Source organism: Dermacentor albipictus, chromosome 3, assembly GCF_038994185.2.
Source record: "Dermacentor albipictus isolate Rhodes 1998 colony chromosome 3, USDA_Dalb.pri_finalv2, whole genome shotgun sequence".
In the NCBI taxonomy this organism is placed as follows: Eukaryota; Metazoa; Arthropoda; class Arachnida; order Ixodida; family Ixodidae; genus Dermacentor; species Dermacentor albipictus.
This window is the reverse complement of record NC_091823.1, coordinates 175,464,904-175,481,982: the sequence shown is the minus strand read 5'-3', so window position 1 is coordinate 175,481,982 and position 17,079 is coordinate 175,464,904. Positions and strand designations below refer to the sequence as shown.

Below are 17,079 nucleotides of genomic sequence, written 5' to 3'. Positions count from 1 at the left end.
TGAAAGTGCGTCAGCGTTGCCGATATCCCACGATTTGCGATAAATCCATTTGTAGTCATAAGCAGCAATCTGTAATGCCCAACGCTGCACGCGTGCCGCCGACTAGCAGGAATTGGCTTACCGTGTCCTAATAGCCCCACTGAGGGTTGATGGTCGGAGTAGATCCCAAATTTCCGCCCGAAAAGGTACTTGTGAAGCTTCTTTAGGCTGTACACGACAGCCAGGGCTTCTTTTTCCATATGGGCGTACGCCTGCTCCGTTTTAGTCAGAGTCTTAGACGCAAAAGCGATTAATCTTTCTTCAGATCCTTCCTTGTGAAAAAGGACTGCACCTAAACCATACGAAGACGCGTCGCAAACCAACCCTAGCTCCTTGGAAGGGTCATAGTAGGTGAGTACGGATGCACTAAGCAGTCAGCCCTTGGATTCTATGAAGGCTTTTTCTGCGGAAGCCGTCCATTTCCCCTTAACATTCTCAGCTAGCAAGTCATATAATGGTTTAAGCTGTGCTGACATGTTCGGCACGAATTTCCCATAGAAATTTAACAAGCCTAAGTAGGCGCGTAGCTCGTTCTTGTTTTTTGGCATTGGTGCTTCCTTGATAGCGCGCACCTTGTCTTCTGAAGGACGGATTCCTCTGTCATCAATCCAGTGACCGAAATAGGTCACCGCCTTCGCAAAAAGCTTGCATTTCTTCATCCGCAATTTCACACCCCGTTTCTTGAACTGTGTCAGCACAGCTTCGACCTTATTATAGCATTCTTCCATTGTTTCTCCTGCTATTAACACATCATCAAGATAACATGAAAATCTGTCTAAACCCTTTAACATGTCCTCCATCACTGCTTGGAAAATAGACGGAGCACTTCTTATTCCGTACGGCATACGAGTGTAACGAAAAAGGCCTAAGTGGGTATTTACAGTGACCAAAGGTTGCGAATCAGGGTGCAGTTGCAACTCTTGGTACGCTGTAGAAAGGTCAAGAACAGTAAAACATTTGCATCCGTGCAGCGTTATAAAAACATCTTCCAACGTTGGCAAAGGGTAATAATCGGTTCTCAGACAACGGTTTACAGTCACTTTGTTGTCTCCGCATATGCGAACTTTGTTGTTAGCCTTAGGTACGACTACTAGGGGCATAGCCCAATCGCTTTGCTATACAGGCACCAGTACTCCCGATTCCACTAGTCAATGCAATTCCTGTGCTATGGCGTGCCTGAGTGCAAATGGCACTGGTCGATGCTTACAGAAAACAGGTGTACAGCTGTCTTTTAGCACTAAGTTCACCGACGTGTCAGCTATCAGTCCTATAGTGCCGGCTCAAACACTTCCGAAAATTACAGCGGCTGATTTATCAAGACCGATATTACACACGCTCGTCCAATCCAGCTTCAAAGCCTCTAGCCAATTACGTCCCAACAGCAAAGTGTCACACATTTGTGGTGTTTGGATTACAATTAAAGGCAAGGTCGCTGTTTGGCCATTGTGCTCTACACGCACCGTTAACTTGCCTGCAATTGCCAGCGGGACACCTGCCCTACGGTTTTAGCCGTAAACTACAACTTTCTAGCGGTAAATCAGACCTATATTGCCGGTACATCTTTTTTGGTACGATCGACACAAATGCTCCTGTGTCAACTTGCATGTTTACATTGCTACCTGCCACCCTAACTTTCACAATGTAGCTACTGTCATTGCTGTTCCATGAAGAAATATGGCTCAGCAAAATATAGTCCTCACCACTTATACTGTCCGAGTCACAGGAGCCTTCTAACCCAGTGCTCTCTTCAAGGGCGTGTACTGAACGTGGCGTCATTCTGCAGACCCTTGCCAGGTGTTCCACCTTTTTGCAGGCCCGGCATTGATATTTTCGAACGGGGCAGGTTGCGGCGATTGTTAATCCGCAACGGAAACAGTCAGCTGCTTCGGCTTGCCGCTCCGTGTTCTTGCTCGCTGCCCGTCTTGTCCATGCGGTGACCTCGGGTTTCCTTTGTTGGGGTTGCTGGACCAAGTTCCCCTCGCTGAGGTCTTTAGAATGAATCTTCCTTGTTTCGGTGCGAGCGAGTTCCCCGCTTTTGGCAAGGTCATAAGCAGCTTGGAACGTCAGGGTACTCTTCTTGAGGAGCTCAGCTTGTGCTGTTTCGTTTCTCAGACCGGCCACGAACCGATCCCGCAAAGTGTCATCCAGGAATTGTCCGAACTCACAGGATGCAGCCAACCTTTTCAGTTCTAATGCAAACGTAGCAACTGATTCGTTTTCTTGCTGCGACCTACGATTGAACCGGAACCTTTCCGCTGTCACCAAGGGCTTCGGTGAATAGTGCCCCTTGTGAGCCCTGACCAGTTCGTCATAGGTTTTGGCTTCGGGCTTCACTGGGGCCAACAAATTCTTCAACGTGCGACGACCTTCAAGTCGTCGCTGACCTGGGTGGCACAGATGTAGTGTTCAAAGCGTCCCACATAAGATTCAAAGTCTTCGTCTCCCTCCTCCGTGAACGGTTCGAAGCGGCCGAAGGAAGCTATGCTGTGGTAGTCCGCCTAGACGCCTGCTGTTTCCCAAGCTGCGGGAGCCGCAACCAGTGCTTCAGCCGTGGCCGGGTTATCATCCGCTATGAGAATCCCATTCTCGTCGTCACTGTTGTGTCTTCAAGTACGCAGCAGCCTACTTGCAAGAACACATGTTTATTGCCACTTGCAATACAACGGAAAAGAACCACAAGGCACTTACGTGGCCGTCTTAAGCCTGTTTCACATGCTGCGACTGCAACGACGAAAATCGGTGCTGTCGCACGCGTCGCAATGCGATTTTTAGAGGGCTCATTTCACATGATTGCGATTTCAACAATGCGACTGGTGCGACGCCCAGGGTTGCTTACTGCCAGGTTTCGTGGCACACGCTGCATAATTCTTTTATTGTAATGAATAAAACGTTTACAGTATAATATTCTTGACTTTTCTTGATTATAAGGAAATAATATGTACGTTTACTAATTTAAAAACGTTAGTTAAGATTTGTCTTGGAGTGCGCGACGGCGGTTTCGGTAGTTCAGTGCGACATGGCGCACGTAAACAGCTGTTCGCAGGTGGTTCTGCGCCGTGTGTTCTCTCATCTGCCTTCTATGACCGTTTCGTTCTGCCTGCGCTACAACAATCTCCAAGATGACCTATCGACCAGTTCGTATTGCTACCCTCACCACATATGCAGCATTCGGAATTCGGCTGCCACGAAGTCGTCGTGTCAGCCCAACAAGATCCTCGCGCTACCTGTGCTCAGCGCCAGCTTCTGAAGAAATGATGCGTGTATATTGCCCGTGATTGCGCATATGTGGTGCCTGCTACTAGCCATATTCTTACGCCAAACGCAACAAGAAGCACCAACCCGAAAGCACGCGTGTGCCACTGAACGAAGCCTCAAATGATCTGTGTGATTACGACGTGGAATGAAAATTGTGTTGTGAAATTCAACCTTAGCGCTATCCTGGTTCGTCCATCGCCGTGCTTGCGCTGCGAATATATATATGGGAGCCCTCTCTAAATATTTCTAAAGGCGCAAAATCCGACGCATTAAATGTTTCGAGCAGTTACCGTCACTTTTGTGGAAACCTGTACGTTGTAACATATCATTCTAAAGGACACGCTTCTCGTCCACTGTTGTTCTGTGTCTCGCGCTGGCAGTATACTCGGAACTTCTAACAAGAAGACTATATCAATACGCGCTATTCATAAAGCAGGATCGTAGGCCTGCGGCATTCGCACTTGCCGTAGAATTTTTCAGCTTTCTGCTCAGCCTCGCACTTCTCTCACGGTTAGCCTGTTTTGTGGAAATAAATATTATTCTTATATTATTATTGTTATTAGATATTATAGTTTCTTCACTGTAATTTATAGCAATCATGCAGATTTCTTAAGCTAGGCATGCATTTAACCTGTATTAGATAAACATTGTTACGACATGCTTATGGGAGTCATTTCAAACTAGATTGCTCAGCCAGAGAAAGTACAAATGCAAGTCTCAATGTTTATTCGAATTTGGTATTCCTAAACAGATTATATTGGCAGAATTTTATGCCTGCTTGCATTTCCTGCAATTCAATGTTCAGAGCTGGAATAACTGATTCCTTTTCTTGCTGTCGAAAGGCTGCTTCAATGTCGATAGCAAGCTATAATTATTCATTTCGAAAGTTTTAAGCAATGACTATATGTCTAAGCTTATCAATGCGTTTTTGTTCCACGAACACAATTAAGTTTTCTCTCTCCCTCTTTTGACAGCCATGGAATGAAACCGTTCACTTTCATAAGTATCAGGATGCAAACATTCTGGAGTTTGTCCTGAGCATTTGCTTGCATCCTGTAGTGTGCATGTTTGTATCAAGTTCTGGTGTTACAATCGCAGTGATCTACACATATTGTTATGTTGCAACAAACAAATTTATTTAACTTTCTTTTCAAATCTACAATGTGGCCATGCAGTAACAACTACATTAATAAGCAAAAAAAAACTGCAGATTCAGTGTGCGTGTTGAAATCTATGCGAAGTGAAGTTTTTGTCAAGTGGTCAATGAAATGCGGTTAAAGTAACTGCGATATATACAATTTGTCTTACTTTCAACAATCCAACATGTCATATTTTGCAAGGTTTGCTTATGCACCGCATAAGTCACAACCTTAATGTCATGTAATCTTTATGCATTACACTGTTCACAAACCATACCGAAACGCAAATGACAGTAAATGTAGATGCATGCTGCGAGACATCAACACAGTGACATTTGTTGAGCAAGGAATGGTGCGAGGTGTATGCAGATGAATGAATGACGTGCTTATGTACTTATTTATTTATATACCTCGCAGGCTGTAAGGTTGGAGTATTATGCAAGGAGGAATAAAAAAGTTGTTACAAAAGGAAGAAGGGCACAACATTAAGAAAAAAAGCAGTACCAAAACATTGCACCAACTAGCACAACATGTTTTACTGGCACAACATTATACAATACTTAACAAATAATAACAGAAAAAGTTACTGCCCATGCACCCTGTACAGACGGTAAACCTGCGAAGCTGAAATGTGCGGCCCCGGTGTTCATCACTGAGTTAATTCCAATGGTTTATTCAAGTCTTTCTATTTTATTGGTTATGTCTGTGTTTCTTAATGAGGTTATGCACATGTTTGGCTTGGGTTTATCACATTGTTTGTTTGGAATGCCACACATTGCACTTTGCAAGATCACCATCAAGGAAAGTGCAATGAGTGGTTCATTGTGTTAATCCAGCGGGTCCATCAGAGTCTTTCTGGATTATGTTACGCACTTGTGTTTTGTAATGCCTTAATCATAATGTTCATGACTCAGTTATGCACTGTAGTTACGAAGTGACACACCGGGGCTGCACATTTCATTTAATTAAATACAGGGACACATTTTCGAACCTCTTGAGAAGTCGGAGAGAGACTGCTGCACGCGCACTCTGCTGCTAGAGAGAAACGACGTCACTATCGGTCTAGCCAATGGCCCACCACACCTTCGCTGCGAGATAATAATGACATCATGATCTTGTCTTAACCCCACCCCTCTCTGTGTCCCTTCCCTGCAATAATACGCAGATAAATGTATGTTTGAAATGCATAAGCATTTCTATGTCTACCCAACACGAAATGTCTCCGTCCATCATGGAAGACGAATGCAATGGCTCACACCCCCTTAAGCAATGGCTCATACCCCTACACTAGGGTTTTTGGGATCGGACCACGAGTGCTTCGCCTAGGCATACACAGCTTCACTGTAAAAAGAATGAACACCTTTCTGCTAGAGACCAAGACAATCATGAGGTGTATTAACAAATGAAAGTTTATTGAACATGCCGAGTAAATGCTGTTCGACAAGCAATAAATCAAATTTACACAAAAAGCAGAAGCAAGATCTGATGTGTGTCCATACAGATCCCAACAGGAAACGCATCCATCTCTGAAAGTGTAACAGCGACCATGCTGACACAAGATTCTCCCAGTGTCTTTGCATCCACAGCTTCCATAATTTCTCTAGGCAGCCGATCTGCACAGAATGGTAGCTTCCTCTACAATGCATTCTCCACATCTGAGCGTGCATTGTAGAGGAAGAAGCTAGCATTCTGTGCAGATCGGCTGCATAGAGAAATTACGGAAGCTGTAGATCTAAAAATGCTGGGTTAATCTTGTCAGCACGGCCTCTGTTAGAAATGGATGCATTTCCTGTCAGGAAATGCACATGAATTTTTGCTTCTCCTTTTTGTGTATGTTCAGTCTATTGCTTGTCAGCGAGCATTAACTTGGTGTGTACATTAAACTTTTGATTGTTAGATCATGTCGGTTTTCTTGTTTGTCCTATGTGTTCTCTGGTGCCATTTGCAGCCAGGCTATTCGTTTTTTTTTAGACTGCAACAAGTCACCTTAATGGCCCTCATGAGAGCTTATAAAATCTTTTATTTGGCCAATGTAGCAAGAACGTACAGTGTGAAGCAGTAAGAACAGGTTATGCTAACTTCTAATTAAAAGGTTTATTGTGAAAATGCAATGATCTATAAAGGTTACCACAAAGTAGTACAACAATAAAACCTGATAAAGACTAGTGCTTGATGAAACCAAACATAAAAGCAGAAAAGGGAGAAAATACATATAGATATACAAGTCCAGGGAAAAAAAAAACATTGTGATCACCAAGTGTGCATGTGGCTACCTTCCAGGAAACTCATTTTTTTCCCAATGGCATGGAACTAGAAGAATGTGCTTACATAAGCAAGCTATCAGTCTGTCTATTGGAATAACAGCAGTGTTTCTTGAAAGGTGCTGGCATGCAGGATTGGCAATTGTAATGATTTTTTCCTGCACTTGGAATTTTTCTCTGTTTTCTTTCTGTAGCATTTTTATTTATATTTGGCTGCATCAAGCACCAATTTTTATCTATCTTTCAAAGATGTCTTTCTTTTTCTGGGGAAAACTCGGGGAAGGCAGGAGATGGAAATTCAAGACGATGAGCAACATGAGAACAAGGTGAAAGTAGGAGCCAACGTTTCCAAACGTGGACCTTGGAGAAGACAAGTCCACTAGTCGAGACGTTGGCTCCTGCTTTCACCTTGTTCTCGTTTTGCTCGTCGTCCTTTCTTTTTCTGGTAATTTGTATAACTCGCCACATTTTTACAAATGAACCTCAGTTGAAAGTTAGTCCTCATCCATATCTAGTGTCATCCTGTTGATACTGCTTCATGCTATGCACTCTTGCAACATTTGTGTGCGTGTGTGTGCACACATGTGGATTTGGATGCGAGATCGGGCCCTTGGGCAGACGTATCATTCTTCTCCTGTGCAGCCTTATGAATTCATTAACTATAGTGCAACAGAAATGCAATGGACAGGAACGAAGTGAACACACAGAGCGCTTCGTTCTTGTCTGTTGTCTATCTGTTGCACTTTAGTTAATAATGAATACACACAAACTCTAGTTTTCAGTTATTATGTCAGGCTTATAAGCCCGCTTGTGTCCTGGAATATTTGCATGGCTATGTATCCTGTAATTTAATTTCTGGCCATGTGCTTGCAAGTTGCGTGTCAATCTCCTGATTTTCCTGACAATCTTGTGTGATGTGCAGGCCCAGACAGTTTCTGGTGAATCCATGCAGGGTGTTGTGCAGGGTGTAATCTGCACTACAAGTGCTGCTTTGATTGCTTTCAGTTCAGCTTTTCTAGGTGTAGGATGACCTGGAATGGTACTCACTTATATGGGGTTTAGTTTTATGTAGTCTCATACCACTGTTACACTGCTATTGCCAGATCAGTGTACTATATGTGCCTTATGTTTGCTTGCATCGTCATGATTAGCAACCTCCCCTGTGGTTTTGGCAGTTGCATATAGTCTCCTGGCCTAATTGTTTACCCCCATATTCCACGGTATGGGCCTGTTGTGTTTCAAGTTCAGGTACTCCCGAGGTTGTGTTTCTGAAGGGAGGAGTAGTCGTCTTTGCATCTCATACGCTAGCTGGCATAGCATCTTGGTACGAGGTTCTGAGCTCTTGAGACAAAGAATTTGTGCTGCAGGCAGCAATTCTACTCTGTCTAGGGGCTTGTTCGTTAGCTCTTTCTCATAGAGGTGTTCAAGCATGGTACAGTTGGAAAGACCTGTTATTACTACCCGATGCCTGTATTCGATGACTTGTCTTTTTTGTGTGCTGCTGGTAATTCACACCGTACCATACCTTGGACACAAGCAAAGCATCTGCGATTTTCTATAGTATCCACTCGTCCACCCCCATTATTTCGAGATTATTCTTTTCACCAGGTGTGGAAGTTGCGTCCAGGCATGGCATAATTGTTTCACCCACGTGCTGGCTCTGCCGTCATGGGCTTACACTTGCTGAGGATTTGTGGACGTTGACTTGTGGGCATACTTGTCCAGCTATGTGGATCACAATGTGCAATCTGGGGTAGTTCTTGATTCTAGTCTTTCTTTTTTTTCCCGACGTCGATATGAGCTGACTTATCAGAAAGCGAGAGGCCAGACTGGCCAAGAAAGTCCGCAGTGTTGTCGAGGGCTTGTTGCATCATTCTTGATTTCTGTATAAGATAGCTTTCACATAGACTGTAATACGCCATAGGCTGTAGTGTTTCTTGTAGTATGCCCGTGTTGTTGGTGTGTGTGGGCCGAATGTACCTCCAACTCTGACCTGGAATTTTCTGTCTTGCAGAAAGTTACTGTTTAAGTGCTGTACCAGAAATTTTTTTTGCTCATCGTTCCTCCTATTAGAGCAGCATAAGGTACTGCTGTTAAAGGCCTCTTCACTCTTTCATAAGCGGTATTACACAATGTCCTGCGATCAAGTTTCCGCTGCTTATGGCCCACTCATAACTGCCAGAAGGGACAACTCTTGAAAAAGGTTTTCTTTGTGCTATGTGTGCGACGTAGTATGAGCATTCATGCCTTGACATTTATACATCTGTAGAACCAGCTTCCTGACACAGTACTTGCTATACCTGATCATGCTTATTTGTGCAGTGCTGTTGAACAATACATATTGATGCAATGAATATTTACACACTCGAATTATCACGAAAGATGGTTGTTTTACAATTCTGCCCTCTGCTTTCTATTGCTTTTTTATTGGTGTTATATTTTGCTTAAGCATGCCCCCCTATGCAATAGTATTTTGAAGTCTAAAGGTTCAATAAAAGGTGATGAACTAAATCTAAGTGCAAGAGCTTTTTTTTTTTCACCTACGACTCCCATCGAAATGCGACTTCCATGGCTGGCAAATCAACCCCTCACCTTGTGTTAGCAGCAGAATGCTATAGACACAGTGGCAGGTGAACAAATTGAAGAACAATATTTCTGTCTATAATTTTTTTTCTTGCCTGTATGCAAGTAAAGTTTGGAATAAATTTGTCATTGCAAAAAAAGCCTAGTTTGTGGTCCTTTATTGAATAAACCACATATTGTGTATTGTTGAAATGCAGAAATTTGTTCTAAGATCCTCGGGTGATATATGTTCTTGCAAGTAGCATGGTATTTCATTACTTATAAAGATAGTAATCGCAGCGGATATCGTTATATGGGTTTACACACTAATATATGTGATCACAAACTTATTATAAACTTACTAGAAACATGTAAGGCATGAATGTTTCTGCAGACTTGATCAGCTGTGAACGTGCAAGAACTGCTTGTACTGGCTGACTTCACTGCACAGTTTTGATTTACTTTTCTTCAGCGTGTCGTTTTATACTGTTTTAGCCCCACAAGAACAGGCCGTTTGCCTGCTTTTTGCATTGTTGCACAAGTTCTACATGATTGTGCAAAAGGGTACGTTGTCACTGTGCCACTATAGCAAGCAATTTACTTAATCTACTAGCTGTACAGTTAATTACCTTGCAGAGCAACTGTTCATACAGATGCAATAAGGATACAAAGTCCGCAACATAGTCGATGTTTATTGGTTTTTGTGCAAGAAAAAAAAAATTCTCCTGAGAAGAGGTGCAACTTAACGTGCATGTAATATTTTATTCGAGCCACGGATTTAACGCTATCGTAGCAAATTCATTACGATAGCCTACACTTTTGCTCTGTCAAATTTAATAAGAGGCAAGATGAGCTTTCAAGATGCATCGGGAAATTCATGCTTGAAAACCGACAAGAAAATGCAACTGAACGGTACCGCGTTCAGCGCAACGTTGAAATTTCGGGTACTTTGCTGTCTTGTCATTTGCCCTTGCCGAGGTTGAAATCATTCAAGCTGCTCCGTAAGCGCGATTTTTCTATGCTACTCAACAAAACATTATAGCGACCTCGTCGTCTGCTGGGGATCGAACATCTCTAGCTAGCACTGACAACTCGCAAAGGCGTACGAAGCAAACGTGAAAATGCACTTCATTTGCTGTGTAGCGTGCCAACAAACGCATAGAAATCGAATGCAATCTGCGGTACAAGTTTTTTATTCTCCCTTCGCGTACGTACCGAATTCGACGATCCACGTCTCCGCGCATTGCACTTGTCGGGCGAGACGCCACTTTCCAAAACAAACCGGCGAAATAGCTCCGTTGACAGCTCTCCGCGCAATTTCGACGGAAAATCGCAGCGATCGGTGCGACGGTGCGACTGTGCGACCAACCGGTTGGTCGCAGCCGAAAATCGGGGGGTCGGCACTGCGACTGCGATTTTCATCGCAAACGACGGAAATCGCACTTCCGGTGCGACGAAAATCGCATCATGTGAAACAGGCTTTATATAGCTATGCAGTGCCACTAATCAGTGACATCACAGACACACACACACACACACAAGCACATGCGCTCTATCTAAGATACACAATTCAAGACTTCAGTGACGTCAGAGTGCCACTACAGGTTCTATCTGAAAGGTGATGACGCAACACTAACCACTGTGGTACTACGACCGCGTTCCAGCGTCGAGAATCTGAGGGGCCATTGTGGACGGTTGCACGTTGCCTTAGGAGCACAGGGGTTCGTGCATCGTATGCCTATAATGCAAAGGTTGTAGGTTCGTTCTCTACCAATGGCTGGTTGCATTTTTTTTCATTTTCCTTTATCATTTTTACATTTCAATAGAGAATTACAAATAAGTTTTCACGTGCCTTCTCTGGCTTCTTCCAGCTTTGATGAAGAAAAATTGGGACCCTCAGTTCCCTTTCTTCTCGTTTGGAAGAACAGGAGCTTCATTTTAAAAATAATGAATTCACCTTGTACAGCATCTCAATGTGGTCAAAGAAATCTTATGACAGCATGTGTATTATTAAGTGAAGTTTTTGTTAAGATGATGGTATAGCATTGGACCTAATTAGCAGCCTTTGTGTACAGAGACATGACTAGCCTAATATATAGGAGGATTTTAAGAAGCACTTCTAACATGGTCTCATCATGTGTTTAAAATAACTTTAATCTGACATGATTTCAGGCGCAACTGTAGCCCCTGAAAAATACTTTGATCACCTGCATTGGCATTGTTTTTAGAGAGCACCGAGACTGATTCGACTGAAGAAACCTCGTGGCACATGAAGCATCGCTACTTGCTGAATCATGAAAATCTTATCTGCATATCTGAGGTGCATGTGTCATATGCTCGAATGCTGTTTAAAGGCTGCTAATTTGCTGCTAGGCCCCGCTAACAATGTCTAAAGGCTGCTGTTTAAAGGCTGTTTTTTATTTGTTTTATTTTTTGCTACGAGTTGTTTTCAGCAGTGCGTCCGTAATGTAAAAGCTATAGGGTTGTCCCAACCGTCAGTCAGTCACATCATTACCGCCGTCGTTAGGGTCATTACGGCTGAAGCAAAAGAAAGGAGGTGTGAGATTTCTCTCCACGCTGCAGGAGAAAGCCGCAGTCAAGAACGTTTTCTTAACCGCAGCAAGATTCTCGAATTTGTGGGATGCGTGGACTAAACTCTCATCGCAATCGCCCACACAAAGAAGCTCAGCCACGGCTAAACAAAATCCTATTAGAGCCGCGGCTTACACACAGAGAACTGCTTTGATTGCTTAACGTATGGCGCACCACTAGCGACAAAAAATAAAAAAAGCAAGGCAGAGAAAATTAAACCAGTAGCTGTGTGCGTCGGAAGCTCCGTTAATAGTTGAAATAAAATTTGCAAGTGCTGTATACAAAGCAATATTTTTTTACCAAACTAGCAACATCCTTCAATTACTATATCGCCCTCAAAGTACAAACAAATATGGTGACGCCACCTTGCGACAGAACGCCGCACGCTCATTGGTTTCCCTGGCGCCGCGACATTCCACTCTTTCTTCCAGTGACATCACCTTGACGTAACAGCCAGACCAAACCGGTTCCAAAGCGAGCAGTTACAGAATACGGCCTCTGAGTGGCCAAGTTGAGAACCTACATGGATATGTATATATATATTCTAAAGGTATTTATTTGGCAGAGCTCGGAGCAGTGCAACGTCGACGGGTAGGACAGTCACAGCTTTCAAGCACGAGAGCCGTTGCTGAGCAGGAGCGCTCGACCCACTAGCGTTAAGAGCCAGCAGCCTGAACCCACTAGCGTCTCTCTTCGCTACAATCACCCCCCGGGAGCGAGAAGGGAGCCGTCCGGCGACCTAACAGCTCGTGACGATGAGCGGGTCGTAGTAACGCTTCAAACGGTCGACATGGAGAATGTCTCGTCCACGGCGGCGCATGTCTGCAGATGGCTCAACTGGTTCAAAGACAAAGTTCACAAAAGATGCGCATTCGAGAACACGATAAGGGCCTTCATACTTAGGGACTAGTTTTGATGAGATGCCAGGGGCAGTTAAAGGGACTGAGAGCCACACGAGCGCTTCCGGATCGAAGGTGACCGTGGCAGTGGCGTCACCGCGAGTGCTCCTCTGGCGCTCTTCATCATCAGAAGTAAAGGCCCGTACGAGGTCGCGGCACTCTTCTACATGTCTGACCGTGGCAGAAATAGGGATGTACTCAGATGCATCCGGCCGGTACGGAAGACTGGTTTCGATGGTGTGCGAAGGGTGTCGACCATACAGCAAGAAATAGGGTGAAAATCCAGTGGCGCTTTGCGTAGCGTTGTTATACACGTAGGTTACGAATGGTAGAATGGCGCCCCAGTTCGTGTGGTCGGAGGCAACGTACATTGAAAGCATGTCGCCGAGCGTACGGTTGAAGCGTCCTGTGACGCCATTCGCTTGAGGGTGGTACGCCGTAGTCGTACGATGAACAACGTGGCACTCTTTGAGAACCACTTCAACTACTTCTGACAGGAAAACGCGTCCGTGATCGCTGAGCAATTCTTGAGGTGGACCATGCCGCAGGATGATTCGGCGAAGCAGGAATGATGCAACATCGCGCGCTGTAGCTGCTGGGAGAGCGGCGGTTTCAGCGTATCGTGTAAGGTGATCTACTGCCACGATGGCCCAACGGTTACCAGCCGACGTCAGGGGAAGTGGCCCATACAAATCAATGCCAACGCGCCCGAACGGCCGGGTAGGGCAGGGTAGAGGCTGCAGGCCAGCTGGCGAGAGGTGGGGGTGAAGATTTTCGGCGCTGGCAGTCGGGGCATGAACGAACGAATTTTTGAATGTAGTTATACATTGCTCGCCAGTAGTAGCGTCGTCGGAGGCGCTGGTGGGTTTTGAAAAGTCCCGAGTGAGCACACTGTGGATCAGAGTGGAACGATGCGCAGATTTCAGAACGCAGGCTTCGAGGTACAACTAATAACCACTGGCGGCCGTGAGAGGTGTAATTGCGTCGGTGAAGCAGGTCGTCGCGAATGGCGAAATGGCGAGCTTGACGGCGCAATGCACAAGTGGTTGGCTGCGATGACGGATCAGCAAGGCAGTCTATGATGGAGGCAATCCAGGGGTCCTTGCGCTGCTCAGAAGCGATGGTCTCAATGTCGATGGAAGAAACGTCAAGCTAGGATATTGCGCAGCAGGCAGTGAAGTCTGGCAAGGGAGTGCGTGAGAGGGCGTCAGCATCAGCATGCTGGCGTCCGTTGCGGTACAGTACGCGGATATCGTAATCCTGTAAGCGAAGCGCCCAGCGGGCGAGATGGCCTGAGGGATCCTTCAGTGACGACATATATATATAAGGGTTGTGTTGGGCAATAAAAATTAATAAAAGTAAAATAATTAAAATAGGAAACTAAGCCCTGCCTGCTGCACCGAAGTATTGCAGGCCTTCAATGACGACAGCCAGCATAGTGCATGGTGGTCCGTGATGAGATCAAATTGGCTCCATACAAATAAGGCCGGAACTTGGTAAGCGCCCAGATGATCGCCAGGCATTCTTTTTCCGTGACGGTGTAATTGGTCTCGGCTTTAGTAAGCATACGGCTTGCATATGCCACAACATATTCAGGAAACCCTTCTTTGCGCTGCGCTAGGAAAGCGCCGAGGCCAACACCGCTGGCATCTGTGTGTACCTCAATAGGTGCCGTTGGATCGTAGTGGCGCAAAATGGGAGGAAACGTCAGCAAACGGCTGAGCTTAGTGAATGCCGCGTCGCACTCGGACGACCGCGAATGGAGAGGTCCGTTGCTGCCAAACAGCGTCGTCAGAGGCGATATGATGGCGGCGAAATAGCGAATGAAGCGCCTGAAGTAGGAACACAAACCTACAAAACTGCGCAGTTCTTTGACGGACGTCGGTTTAGGAATTCAGCTACGGCACGACGTTTCGCTGGATCGGCGAGAATTCCATCCTTCGAGACGACATAACGTAGTATCGTGAGCTGCCGCGCTGCAAATCGGCACTTCTTTAGGCTCATTTGAAGGCCAGCGTTCGCTAAGCACGTCAAAACACGCCGTAGGTGTGGAAAGTGCGTGGTGAAGTCAGAAGCAAAAGCAACAACGTCGTCGAGATAACATAAGCACGTGTGCCACTTCAAACCGCAGAGAACTGTGTCCATCATGCGTTCAAAGGTTGCTGGCGCATTACAATGTCCAAACGGCATGACGTAAAATTCGTATAAGCCGTCGGGTGTGACAAAGGCTGTCTTCGGCCTATCGACGTCAGCCATGGGTACATGCCAATAGCCGGAGAGCAAATCTAGAGATGAATTCTGCTCCTTGTCGCTCCTCCTCCTATCGATGGCGTCATCGATACGCGGCAGCGGGTATACATCTTTGGGAGTGATCTTGTTCAGGCACCGATAGTCTACACAGAACCATACCGAGCCGTCTTTTTTCGTAACAAGGACGACAGGGGATGCCCATGGACTGTTCGAGGGTCGGATCACTTCGCGACGAAGCTAATCGTCCACTTACTGATTATTCACACGACGTTCTGTGGCAGAGACGCGATATGGTCGTTGCCGCAATGGCGGTTGGGAGCCAGTGTCAATATGGTGCGTGACAGCAGATGCCCGGCCCAACGAAGGTTGCCCGAGATCAAAAGAAGAACGAAATTCTTCTAAGATGCGCAGAAGCTGCGAACGCTGAGGTGGGGTGACGCCATCGGCAATAGATGAATCGAACACACCTGTGGGCAAAGGGTCGGACGCAGGGAGAGAACCGAGCGTGTTGTAACTGGCGCAGGACGTGTCTTCAGGAACATCCGCAATTTGTACGGCGTCGATCACTTCCACGCGGCCAAGACATACGCCTTGAAGCAGCATCACAGGGTATGAGAAGGAGTTACAGACAAAAATAGCTGTGGAGCCCTGTTTGACGTTCACAGTCGCAAAAGGCAGCAGCAGACGATTTCGAGTATAAAAGCGGCCCGACGGAGAAAGTCGTGCGATGGCGTCAGAGAGGCTGCTCCAGTGCATTGATACAATTACTGACGAGTTGGGAGGAACGTTAGTGTCGTGCCTGACGAGTAGTTTGTTTGCAAAAGAAGCATTATCGGCAAGCGTCATATCTGAGATCGGCGACAGTTCTAGTTCGGCCCGTGCGCAATGAATGACGGCATCGTGGCGGGCGAGAAAGTCCCACCCCAGGATAACTTCGTGGGAGTACGAGGAAATCACAATAAATTCGACGGCATATCGACGTCCTCGATGAGAACACGAGAGGTGCAGGCCGCAATCGGGTGAATACGCTGTGCGCCTGCCGTGCGGAGAGCGAATCCAGCAATGGGCGTCGTAACCTTTCGAAGGAAGCGGCAAAGCTTTGCGTCCATAACTGATACAGCGGCTCCGGTATCCACGAGGGCATATGTGCGCACACCGTCAACTAACACGTCTATCACATTGGTCGGGCTACGTTGAGGACTTCCGCGTTTCGACGGCGTCGCAGCCCTTGCCTCATGGACTGCGACGATTAGTTTTCCTCATCCCAAGCTTCGGGACGAGGCCGCATCGGTGATGGGGAGCGTCGGCGTGGAGAAGTTGAGCGGCGGATGTTGGCGGACCGGCGGAATAGTGGTGACGCAGCCCGAGGTTTGTCGTCGTAACAAGGGCGCGGAGAACCCGCCATAGAACTTGGCATATATGGTGTAGCGCTAGGCGACTGCGCGCGACTACAGTGGCGTGCGACGTGGCCTGCATAACATATCGGTCGATTGTCCGCTGTACGCCACCGAGTCGTTGCGGCAGGTCCCACCCATGTGGAAGGACGCGTTGGACGTGGCGGCTGATGAAGTGATTGCATAGCAGGCTGTTGTCGGGGCATGGCGAGGACTTCGGCGTACGTGTGAGGTCCCCGTTGAGGGAGTTGTTGAGGCTGGGTGACGACTTCCGCGTAGCTGAGTGGCGCAGCCATCGGGATCTGTTGGGGCCTGGCCATGACTTCGGCGCAGCTGTGAGGCGCAGCCGCAGAAACACGCTGGTGGTGCTCAGGCAAAACCTTGTGCAGTTCTTGCGCTATGACGCGGCGAAGCGGAGGAGCAAAACTGGGCGTAGGCGCGTGTACCGACTTTGGTTGTGCAAAATCCATCAACGAGAGTTGCCGGGCAACCTCCTCGTGGACGAACGCCTTCATTTCTGCGATCAGCGCTGCCTGGTCGCACATGGCAGCCAAACCAGCGAGGTGTTCGTCACGCGGTAGAAATCGACGGGTCAGTGACCGCTGCCTGCGGAGTTCTTCATAGCTCTGGCACAGTGTGACAATTTCAGCCACAGAGCGTGGACTTTTGGTCAGCAACATGTTAAAGG

At 46.5% G+C, this 17,079-nt stretch overlaps 1 protein-coding gene and 1 pseudogene across 3 annotated transcripts in view; both read right to left on the bottom strand.

The window, feature by feature from the left end:
* LOC135902106 (uncharacterized) overlaps window positions 1-17,079 on the bottom strand; it is a 267,015-nt gene that overhangs the window by 196,965 nt on the left and 52,971 nt on the right. The gene's annotated exons all lie outside the window — the stretch shown is intronic.
* On the bottom strand, window positions 1,205-16,936 carry LOC139057100 (uncharacterized; annotated as a pseudogene).